Here is a 12,817-nt window from a genome sequence, read left to right on the forward strand (position 1 = left end):
ATAACGGGCACATGTCATCTTACTCGAGGTGACTCACCGTCAAGGCTATGTGTTGCCCATACCAAGGTGTATATGTCTCGCCTATAGCGCGGAGCTACTGGGCCATCCCAATAATATAGTTGCATGTGATTATTTTTGTTTTCGATCGGTTTTTTCAATGTTTCAAATCGGTTTCTTTGGGTTTTCTACATTTCTTCAGGTTTTCCTTTTTTCTGTTTTGGAGGGGGGGGGGGTTCTTTGGGGTTTTGGTTTTGTTAACACATCTCTAATTTTTTTCTCATACACATTGTAATTTGTTAGTATACATCAGGAATATTTTTTATACACGTTTAACACTTATCTATATATTATTAACATTGTTTTCAAATTTATGTTTTGATGTCTATTTTCTCAACACATGTAAAAAAATCATACATATAAAACATTTTTATACATGTTTTACATTTTTCAAATACATTATTGATTTTTTAATACACATTAACACATTTTTTAATGATACAAAAAAATTGAAACTATGCGAACATTTTTTACATTTTAGGAACATTTTCGTCAAAATGTCAACAATATAAAACATGACATTTCTAAAAATATAATGGACATTTTTTAGAATTATGGAACATATGATTTTGCAATGTATGCAATTTTCAGAAATTTCGAGCTTTTTGAAATGCATGAACATTTTTAAATAGTGCAACATTTTTTTAATGCTATCACCATTTAAAAAATGCAATAATAAAAAAATACGCTGTGTTGACATTTTCAAATTGGAGGATTTTTAATATGAGTTGTGAAACATTTAGAGATAAAAAAAATGAAATGTGAGCAAAAGAAAAAAACACAAACATTGAACCAACCTTCATGATGCTAATTAGGCCGGTCCAAGTGGGCACTCGCTACAGGCGAGTGGTTGCGTGGTCTTGCAAGGTGATATATAGCCATGCCTCTGACTCACTCTCACTCGCTCCTCTAAAAAATACTCATTCCTACTCACGACATTTGTTTATGTCATCTCTAGAATTAATTTAGGGTTGACATTGGGTGGTATAGCCCGAGTTTTCGCATTAGATGTTGAGAGAAATGTTTTGTGCCCTAGGCCTAAAATGGGTGTCTCGTGATCTTGATGGACCGGAGGTGTCGACACGCAAAGTAGTGTTGAATGGCACTAACGATGTATACATTATAAAAATATAACGATTTTAGAGTTATGGAGGTTCATCACTATGTGAGGTATGGGACATGAGCGACGGTGATCTCAAAAAGTTGGTGTTATGGTGTTCAACATAGGATAACCCAAGAGGCCGACGAGGCATGATGGCGACTTCTCGAGACCCTCTCTCAAGGACCCGTCCGCCTATCACTATCTGCTCTAATGTGCATCTCGGATTTCAGGCCGACACGCACCTTGAGGGCTGTTGGCGACACATCTCGTCAGCAAACAAATTGCACCAATCGGAAATAAAATCCGCAAAGAATTAGCCCGCGGCCGAGGTAGTGCATCACCTCGGATGCAGTCCGGCATAAAGCTCGGATATAAATGGTTGGCTCCTTAGAGGGCATTTCCAGCATTAAGCTCGGCTAAACTCCTTTGACATTTTCGAGCCAAGGTGATCTATGACACCTCGGATACAGTCCGGTGTTGGAGCTCGGATATAGTCTGACGTTGGGTCTCGGATGCAGTCCAGCGTTGGAACTCGGACGCAGGAGGATACCACCGCACGGGAATGATTTCAAACCCGAGGTGTGGCGTAAAAAATACAAGGCATTGATAAAGGCCGAAAACTTAAAGGTCTCCTCGGATGCCTGGTGTGTGCACTCTTTAGATTCAGCTCGGCGATCCACAATCAAAGATGGGAAAGATTTGTTGAACCAGTTTTCAAGACCGGCGTCCAAAGATGAAGAATAGTTCAAAAGAACCGAGGAGCATCCCCAACTTGAAGACCAATTCAGGGGGCTACTGACGGTGTCTTGGACTAGGGGGTACTCACCACATCGTCTCCCGACCAGCTGGATAGGGCCGAGGACCCCCATGGCGGCTCATTCATGGGCCACTTTGGGCAGCCCATGCCGCATACAAGGAGGTTTCCACAAGACTTGGCGCACAAGACGAGGACTCTCCTAAATCCTAGGCCTCTGGTGCATTATATAAACCGAGGCCAGACTAGTCAATTGGAGGGGTCATATTCATTCGAATAATCTCGTGGTAAATACATGTACCCTATACTACACCCATATCAATACAATCAAAAGCAGGATGTAGGGTATTATCTCTTCGAGAGAGCCCGAACCGGGGTACGCTCCAAGACGCCTAGCTTAGGACCCCTACTACGAGATATACCAGATTTGACACTGACAGTTCTCCTATTGGTTCGATAACCTTGGTCTCATCACTGAGGGAAATACCTACCGTTGTTGTGCTGCATCATCCCTTCCTCCTTGGGGAAATACCGCCGTAGTTCAAGCAAACATCACCCCTCACCGACCAGCGAGCCTACGAAGGAATTACTCACTCTCGGTGGGGAGCATCATGGAATTGGTGATGAAGGAGGGTTGGTCATGATGAAGACCGAAGATTCCCCTCTCCGGAGCCCCGAACGAACTCCAGATCTAGCCTCCCGATGAAGAACAAGAGGTGGCGGCGGCTCCGTATCGCGAAACGTGATGAAACTTCATCTCCTATTTTTTTTCTTCGAAAATAGGTATTTATGGTGTTGGAATTAGGGTCAGGGGGCCACAAGGGCTCCACAACCCACCAGGGCGCGCTTGGAGCGGGTGGCGCGCCCTGGTGTATCGTGGCCAGCCAGGGCACCCTCTCCGGTGGTTCTGAGTTCCAATATATTTTGATATTGTGAAATAACTATCCAAAAAGTTTTGTCCAAATCCAAGAACTTCTATTTCCGTACAAAAAACAAAACCATGGTAGATCCGCTGAAAACATCATGAGCCCAGGTTTATTTCATCCAAATCATGCAAACTAGAGTCCAAAACAAGAGCAAAAGCATTAGGGAAAGTAGATACGACGAAGACGTATCAATGTGATGTTCGGTCTCCCGCATGGTGTCCTCCGTATGACTTGAAGTGAGACTTCCGTAGGATTTGTTCCTGTTCATGCTCAGGTATACAATGTCTAATAACACCATCTACTCCTTCTTTATAAAGGTGTGGGTCATCCCAAAAATAATGTCTTAAATCATAGAAAACTTTTTCTTTTGCTGGTATGTAAAACTAGGTTATAAATTTAGCTATGATATAATTAGCATAGTCTGCATATCATGGGGTACTACGAGAAGCATTTGTGACAGCTAATTGTTCGTCAGGAAAACTATCATCAATAGGTAGTGGGTCACCAAGAATATTTTCTAACCTAGACAAATTGTCTGCTACAGGGTTCTCAGCTCCCTTCCTGTCAATAATATGTAAATCAAATTCTTGTAGCAAGAGAACCCACCTAATGAGTCTAGGTTTAGCATCTTTCTTTTCCATAAGGTATCTAATAGCAGCATGATCAGTGTGAACAATTGCTTTGGAATCAACAATGTAAGATCTAAATTTATCACAAGCAAACACAACTGCTAGAAATTCCTTTTCAGCAGTAACATAATTTCTTTGAGCATTGTCTAGAGTTTTACTAGCATACTGGGTAACATTTAATTTCTTATCAACTCTTTGTCCTAGAACAATACTAACAACATAATCACTAGCACCACACATAATTTCAAAGGGTAAATCCCAATTAGGTAGTTGAAAAATAGGTGCAGAGATTAAGGCTTTCTTAAGTATTTCAAAGGCTTCTAAACAATCATCATAAAAAACAAATGGAACATCTTTTTGCAAAAGATTACTCAGAGGCCTAGAAATTTTAGAGAAGTCTTTAATAAATCTCCTATAGAAACTAGCATGACCAAGGAAGCTTCTTATACATTTGATATCTTTAGGACACGACATTTTTTCAATGCCATCTACTTTAGCCTTATCAACTTTAATACCTCTCTCGAAAATTTTATGCCCCAAGACAATACCTTCATTAACCATAAAGTGACACTTCTCCCAATCCAACACTCACGTCTCTACAAAACTCAATCAAGGTTGCTTAAGCAATCATCAAAAGAAGTTCCGTAAATGAAAAAATCATCCATGAAAACCTCGACAATCTTTTCACAAAAGTCAGAGAATATAGCAGTCATACATCTTTGAAACGTAGCAGTGCATTACATAAACCAAAAGGCATATGTCTATAAGCAAAAGTGCCAAAAGGGCATGTAAAAGTAGTTTTTCTTGATCCTCTTGTGACACATGTATTTGGGAAAAATCAGAGTATCCATCTAGAAAGCAGAAATGTGTATGTTTTGATAGTCTTTCTAGCATTTGATCAATGAAAGGTAGAAGATAATGATCTTTCCTAGTAGCTTTGTTTAATTTTCTAAAATCAATTACCATTCTATAACATGTGACAATTCTTTGTGGAATCAATTCATTCTTGTCATAGGAACAACAGTAATGCCTCCTTTCTTAGGGACACAATGAACATGACTTATCCATCTACTATCAGTTATCGGATAAATTATATCTGCTTCTAGAAGCTTTAATATTTCATTTCTTACCACTTCTTTCATCTTTGGATTTAACCGTCGCTGGTGACCAACAACTGGTTTAGCATCATGTTCCATATTAATTTTATGCTGACATGGAGTGGGGTTAATGCCCTTAAGATCATCAAGAGTATATTCAATAGCAGCACGATGCTTCTTTAGAGTTTTGAATAATATCTTTTCTTCATGCTTTGAAACGTTAGCACTAATAATAATAGGATATATCTTCTTTTCATCAACATAAGTATATTTCAGAGTATCAGCTAATTGTTTAAGATCGAACACATGATCACTCTTGGGTGGTAGAGGATCTCCAAGAGTCTCAACAGGCAAATTGTGTTTCAGAAAAGGCATTTGTTTAAAGAATATCTCATCTATTTTGTTTCTTTCATTCATGAACATGTAATTTTCATGTTCTAGCAAATATTGCTCTAAAGGATCAGTAGGAGGCATGGCAATAGAAGCAAGACCAATAATCTCATCTTTACTAGGTGACTCTTTATCACGAGGTTATCAACGAAATTTGGAGAAATTAAAATCATGACGCATGTCACCAAAGCTTACACTAACAGTTTCTTTCACACGGTCTATCTTAGCATTAACCATGTTCAAGAAAGATCTACCAAATATAATGGGACAAAAATCATCTTGTGGGGAACCAAGAACGAGAAAATTAGTAGGATATTTTATTTTCCCACACAAGACTTCAACATCTCTAACAATCCCAAGTGGTGTATGTTGGGGAATGTAGTAATTTCAAAAATTTCCTACGCACACGCAAGATCATGGTGATGCATAGCAACGAAAGGGGAGAGTGTCGTCCACGCACCCTCGTAGACCATAAGCGGAAGCGTTATGACAACACAGTTGATGTAGTCGTACGTATTCACGATCGACCGATCCTAGTACCGAACGTACGGCACCTCCGCGATCTGCACACGTTTAGCTTGGTGACGTCCCACGGGATCACGATCTAGTAGAGCTTCGAGGAAGAGTTCCGCCAGCACGACGGCGTGATGACGGTGATGATGAAGCTACCGACGCAGGGCTTCGCCTAAGCACCGCAACAATATGACCGAGGTGGATTATGGTGGAGGGGGGCACCGCACCCGGCTAAGAGATCAATGATCAACTTGTGTGTCTGTTGTGCCTTTGGGGTGTCCCCTGCCCATGTATATAAAGAAGGGAGGAGGAGGAGGCCGGCTGATACGTCCATTTTGCATCATGCTTTTATATCAATATTTATTGCATTATGGGTTGTTATTACACATTATATCTCAATACTTATGGCTATTCTCTCTTATTTTACAAGGTTTACCATGAAAAGGGGGAATGCCGGCAGATGGAATTCTTGCTGGAAAAGGAGCAAATATTGGAAACCTATTCTGCACAGCTCCAAAAATCCTGAAACTCCACGGAAGTTATTTTTGGAATTAATAAGAATTATTGAGCGAAGAAAACACCAGAGGGGGCCCACATCCTAGCCAGGAGGGTGGGGGCGCGCCCCTATCTCCTAGGCCCCCTGGTGGCCCTCCGGTGCCCATCTTCTGCTATATGAAGGCTTTTACCCTGAAAAAAATAAATCATAAGCAAGCTTACGGGACGAAACTCCGCCGCCACAAGGCGGAACCTTGGCGGAACCAATCTAGGGCTCCGGTGGAGCTGTTCTGCCGGGGAAACTTCCCTCCGGGAGGGGGAAATCATCACCATCGTCATCACCAACGATCCTCTCATCGGGAGGGGGTCAATCTCCATCAACATCTTCACCAGCACCATCTCCTCTCAAAACCCTAGTTCATCTCTTGTATCCAATCTTGTATCAAAACCACAAATTGGTACCTGTGGGTTGCTAGTAGTGTTGATTACTCCTTGTAGTTGATGCTAATTGGTTTACTTGGTGGAAGATCATATGTTCAAATCCTTAATGCATATTAATACCCCTCTGATTATGAACATGAATATGCTTTGTGAGTAGTTACGTTTGTTCCTGAGGACATGGGTGAAGTCTTGCTATTAGTAGTCATGTGAATTTGGTATTCATTCGATATTTTGATGAGATGTATGTTATCTCTCCTCTAGTGGTGTTATGTGAATGTCGACTACATGACACTTCACCATTATTTGGGCCTAGAGGAAGGCATTGGGAAGTAATAAGTAGATGATGGGTTGCTAGAGTGACAGAAGCTTAAACCCTAGTTTATGCGTTGCTTCGTAAGGGGCTGATTTGGATCCACTAGTTTCATGCTATGGTTAGGTTTACCTTAATACTTCTTTTGTAGTTGCGGATGCTTGCAATGGGGGTTAATCATAACTGGGATGCTTGTACAAGTAAGGGCAGTACCAAAGCACCGGTCCACCCACATATCAAATTATCAAAGTACCAAACACGAATCATATGAGCGTGATGAAAATTACCTTGACGATAATTCCCATGTGTCCTCGGGAGCGCTTTTTTCATTATAAGAAATTGTCCAGGCTTGTCCTTTGCTACAAAAAGGATTGGGACACCTTGCTGCACTTTATTTACTTTCATTGCTTACCCATTACAAATTATCTTATCACAAAACTATCTGTTACCTACAATTTCAGTGCTTGCAGAGAATACCTTACTGAAAACCGCTTGTCATTTCCTTCTGCTCCTTGTTGGGTTCGACACTCTTACTTATTGGAAGGACTATGATATATCCCCTATACTTGTGGGTAATCAAGACTCTTTTCTGGCGCCGTTGCCGAGGAGTGAAGCGCCTTTGGTGAGTGGAACTTGGTAAGGAAACATTTATATAGTGTGCTGAAATTTTCTGTCACTTTTTACTATGGAAACTAATCCTTTGAGGGGCTTGTTTGGGGTATCTTCACCCCGACAAGTAGAGCAAAGAGTTTCTCCTCAATCTACTGAACCTACTGAAAATATTTACTGTGAGATTCCTTCGGGTATGATAGAGAAACTGCTAGCTAATCCCTTTGCAGGAGATGGAACATTGCATCCCGATTTACACCTTATCTTTGTGGATGAAGTTTGTGGATTATTTAAGCTTGCAGGTATTCCCGATGATGTTGTCAAAAGGAAGAACTTCCCTTTATCTTTGAAGGGAGACACATTAACATGGTATAGGCTATGTGATGATACGTGATCTTGGAATTATAAACGATTGAAGTTGGAATTTCACCAGAAGTTCTATCCTATGCATCTTGTTCATCGTGATCGTAATTACATATATAATTTTTGGCCTCGCAAAGGAGAAAGCATCGCTCAAGCTTTGGGGAGGCTTAAGTCAATGTTATATTCATGCCCCAATCATGAGCTCTCAAGAGAAATGATTATTCAAAAAAATTATGCTCGGCTTTCTCCCAATGATTGCACCATGCTTAATACTTCCTGTGCTGGTTCTTATATGCTGAAGACTACTGAATTAAAGTGGGATTTATTGGAAAGAATTAAACGCAACTCTGAAGATTGGGGTTCCAACGATGGTAAGGAGTCAGGTATAACGCCTAAGTTTGATTGTGTTAAATATTTTATGGATACCGATGCTTTTCGTGGATTTAGCGCTAAGTATGGACTTGACTCTGAGATAGTAGCTGCTTTTTGTGAAACTTTTTCTACTCGCGTTGATCTCCCTAAGGCAAAGTGGTTTAAATATAATCCTCCCGTTGAAGTAAAAGTAATTGCACCTATTACAGTTGAAGAAAAGACTATCACTTATAATGATCCTATCGTTCATACTACTTATGTTGAGAAACCACCTTTTCCTGTTAGGATAAAGGATCATGCTAAAACTTCAACTGTTGTTCATAAGAGTAATACTAGAACTTATACACCTCCTGAGAAAATCAAAGTTGAACCTAGTATTGCTATGGTTAAAGATCTCTTAGATGATAATTTAGATGGGCATGTTATTTATTTATGTGGTGAGACTGCTAATATTGCTAGACCAGATGCTAAGATACATAGACCTGCTGTAGGCATGCCTGTTATTTCTGTTAAAATAGGAGATCATTGTTATCATGGCTTATGTGATATGGGTGCTAGTGCTAGTGCAATACCCTATGACTTATATAAAGAAATTATGCATGATATTGCACCTGCTAAAATAGAAGGTATTGATGTTACTATTAAGCTTGCCAATAGGGACACCATTAAGCCAGTTGGGATTGTTAGAGATGTTGAAGTCTTGTGTGGGAAGGTTAAATATCCTGCTGATTTTCTTGTTCTTGGTTCCCCACAAGATGACTTTTGTCCCATCATTTTTGGTAGACCCTTCTTGAATACTATTAATGCTAGGATTGATTGTGAAAAGGATATTGTTACAATTGGCTTAGGGGATATGTCTCCTGAGTTTAATTTTGCTAAGTTTCGTAGACAACCCCGTGATAAAGAATCACCTAGTAAGGATGAGATTATTGGTCTTGCTTTTATTGCCGTGCCTCCTACTGATCCGTTAGAACAATATTTGCTAGACCATGAAAATGATATGTTTATGAATGAAAGAAGGGAAATAGATAAAGTATTCCTTCAGCAGGGTCCTATTCTGAAACACAACTTGCCTGTTGAAATCCTAGGGTATCCCCCTCCACCCAAGGGTGATCCCGTGTTTGAGCTCAAACCATTACCTGATAATCTTAAATATGCTTATCTTGATGAAAAGAAGATATATCCTGTTATTATTAGTGCTAACCTTTCAGAGCAAGAAGAGGAAGGATTGTTGAAAACTCAGAAGAAGCACCGTGCTGCTATTGGATATACTCTTGATGATCTTAAGGGCATTAGTCCCACTCTATGCCAACACAAAATAAATGTGGAGAAAGACGCCAAACCAGTTAGAGATCCTCAACGATGGTTAAATCCTAAGATGAAAGAAGTGGTAAGAAAGGAGATACTAAAGCTCCTTGAGGCAGGTATAATTTATCCCGTTGCTGATAGTGATTGGGTAAGTCATGTCCATTGCGTTCCTAAGAAGGGAGGTATTACTGTCATTCCTAATGATAAAGATGAATTGATCCCACAAAGAATTATTACAGGTTATAGGATGCTAATTGATTTTTGTAAATTAAATAAAGCTACTAAGAAAGATCATTACCCTTTACCTTTTATTGATCAAATGCTAGAAATACTATCCAAACACACACATTTCTACTTTCTAGATGGTTATTCTGGTTTCTCTCAAATACCTGTGTGAGCGGAGGATCAATCAAAAACTACTTTTACTTGCCCTTTCGGTACTTTTGCTTATAGACGTATGCCTTTTGGTTTATGTAATGCACCTGCTACCTTTCAAAGATGCATGATGGCTATATTCTCTGACTTTTGTGAAAAGATTTGTCAGGTATTCATGGATGATTTCTCCGTTTATGGATCCTCTTTTGATGATTGCTTGAGAAACCTTGATCGAGTTTTGCAGAGATGTGAAGACACTAGTCTCATCTTGAATTGGGAAAAGTGCCACTTTATGGTTAATGAAGGCATTGTTTTGGGGCATAAGATTTCCGAGAGAGGTATTGAAGTTGATAAAGCTAAAGTTGATGCTATTGAAAAGATGCCATGTCCCAAGGACATAAAAGGTATAAGAAGTTTCCTTGGTCATGCCGGTTTTTATAGGAGGTTCATTAAGGACTTTTCTAAAATCTCTAGGCCTCTGACTAATTTATTGCAAAAAGATATTCCTTTTGTCTTTGATGACGATTGTGTAGAAGCATTTGAAATACTTAAGAAAGCTTTGATCACTGCACCTATTGTTCAGCCACTTGATTGGAATTTACCTTTTTAAATTATGTGTGATGCTAGTGATTATGCTATAGGTGCTGTTCTAGGGCAAAGAGTTGATAAGAAATTGAATGTTATCCAGTATGGTAGTAAAACTCTTGATACTGCCTAGAGAAATTATGCTACTACTGAAAAGGATTTCTTAGTAGTCGTATTTGCTTGTGATAAGTTCAGACCTTATATTGTTGATTCTAAAGTTACTATTCACACTGATCATGCTGCTATTAAATATCTTATGAAAAAAATATGCTAAGCCTAGACTTATTAGATGGGTTCTCTTGCTCCAAGAATTTTATTTGCATATTGTTGATAGAAAGGGAGCTGAGAACCCCGTTGCATACAACTTGTCTAGGTTAGAGAATGTTCTTGATGACCCACTACCTATTGATGATAGCTTTCCTGATGAACAATTAGCGGTCGTTAATGCTTCTCGTACTGCTCCATGGTATGCTGATTATGCTAATTACATTGTTGCTAAATTCATACCACCTAGTTTCACATACCAGCAAAAGAAAAAGTTCTTTTATGATTTAAGACATTACTTCTGGGATGACCCACACCTATATAAAGAAGGAGTAGATGGTGTTATTTGACATTGTGTACCTGAGCATGAACAGGAACTAATCCTACGCAAGTGTCACTCTGAACCATATGGAGGACACCACGCTGGAGATAGAACTGCACATAAGGTATTGCAATCCGGTTTTTATTGGCCTACTCTCTTCAAAGATGCTCGTAAGTTTGTCTTGTCTTGTGATGAATGTCAAAGAATCGGTAATATTAGTAGACGTCAAGAAATGCCTATGAACTATTCTCTTGTTATTGAACCATTTGATGTTTGGGGCTTTGATTATATGGGACCTTTTCCTACCTCTAATGGTTACACACATATTTTAGTTGATGTTGATTACGTTACTAAGTGGGTAGAAGCTATTCCAACTAGTAGTGCTGATCATAACACCTCTATTAAGATGCTTAAAGAAATTATTTTTCCGAGGTTTGGAGTCCCTAGATATCTTATAACTGATGGTGGTTCACACTTTATCCATGGTGCCTTCTGTAAGATGCTTGCTAAGTATGATGTTAATCATAGAATTGCATCTCCTTATCACCCGCAGTCTAGTGGTCAAGTAGAGTTGAGAAATAGAGAGCTCAAATTAATTTTGCAAAAGACTGACAATAGATCTAGAAAAAATTGGTCCAAGAAACTTGATGATGCATTATGGGCCTATAGAGCTGCATATAAAAATCCTATGGGTATGTCTCCATATAAGATGGTATATGGAAAAGCATGTCACTTACCTCTAGAACTTGAACATAAAAGCATATTGGGCTATTAAAGAGCTCAACTATGACTTTAAACTTGCTGGTGAGAAGAGTTTATTTGATATTATCTCACTTGATGAATGGAGAACCCAAGCCTATGAGAATGCCAAGCTGTTCAAAGAAAAAGTTAAAACATGTCATGACAAAAGGATACAAAAGCGATAATTTAACGTAGGTGATTATGTGTTGCTATTCAACTCTCGTTTAAGATTTTTTGCAGGAAAACTTCTCTCTAAATGGGAAGGTCCTTACGTTATCGAGGAGGTCTATCATTCCGGTGCCATAAAAATCAACAACTTCGAAGGCACAAGTCCGAGGGTGGTGAACGGTCAAAGAATCAAACATTATATCTCAGGTAATCCTATCAATGTTGAAACTAATATTATTGAGACTGTAACCCCGGAGGAATACATAAGGGACACTTTCCAGAATGTTTCAGACTCCAAAAATGAATAGGTATGTGGTACGGTAAGTAAACCGACTCCAAAACAATTCTAATGGCAATTTTCCTCCGTTTTGGAATATTTAAGAATTTTAGAAAGCAAGAAGTAATCCGGGAAGGACACGAGGCCTCCACGAGGGTGGAGGGCGCGCCCACCCTTACTAGGCGTGCCCCCCCTGTCTCGTGGGCACCTCGTGTGCCTCCCGGACTCCGTTTTCTTGCACGTTACGTATTTTGGTCAGTAAAAATTCATTATATAATCTCCTAAATGTTTTGACCACCGTATCATGCAAATATCCTCTGTTTTCATTTCGAGCAGTTTTTTTGACAGATCTAGAGCACCATGACGTCTCCAAGCGCTCCCAAGGACAAGTTTTTCGAGAGGGTTATCAACCCCTATCTTGCAGAGGTGCTGCAACACCCTCAAACCATTAAGATGCGTGAGGGGGTGCTGCACATCCGCAATGTGGAGGGACCAAGGCGTACCGGAAGCGTGGAGACAAAGCTCGAAGCCATGGAGCAACAAGTTTTCAAGTGCCAAGGGATGGTGGAGCATGGACTCAATGCCAATCAGATGATGATCACGGAGTTCACCAACAACCACAAGCTGGATGCCAAGATCATTGGGGAGACCATATTTAAGCTTCAAGAGAAAATCGAGCACCTCCAAGCCTAGATCTATGACCTACAAAACCAAAACTG

This window comes from Triticum aestivum, chromosome 7B (genome assembly GCF_018294505.1).
Source record: "Triticum aestivum cultivar Chinese Spring chromosome 7B, IWGSC CS RefSeq v2.1, whole genome shotgun sequence".
NCBI classification, from domain to species: domain Eukaryota; kingdom Viridiplantae; phylum Streptophyta; class Magnoliopsida; order Poales; family Poaceae; genus Triticum; species Triticum aestivum.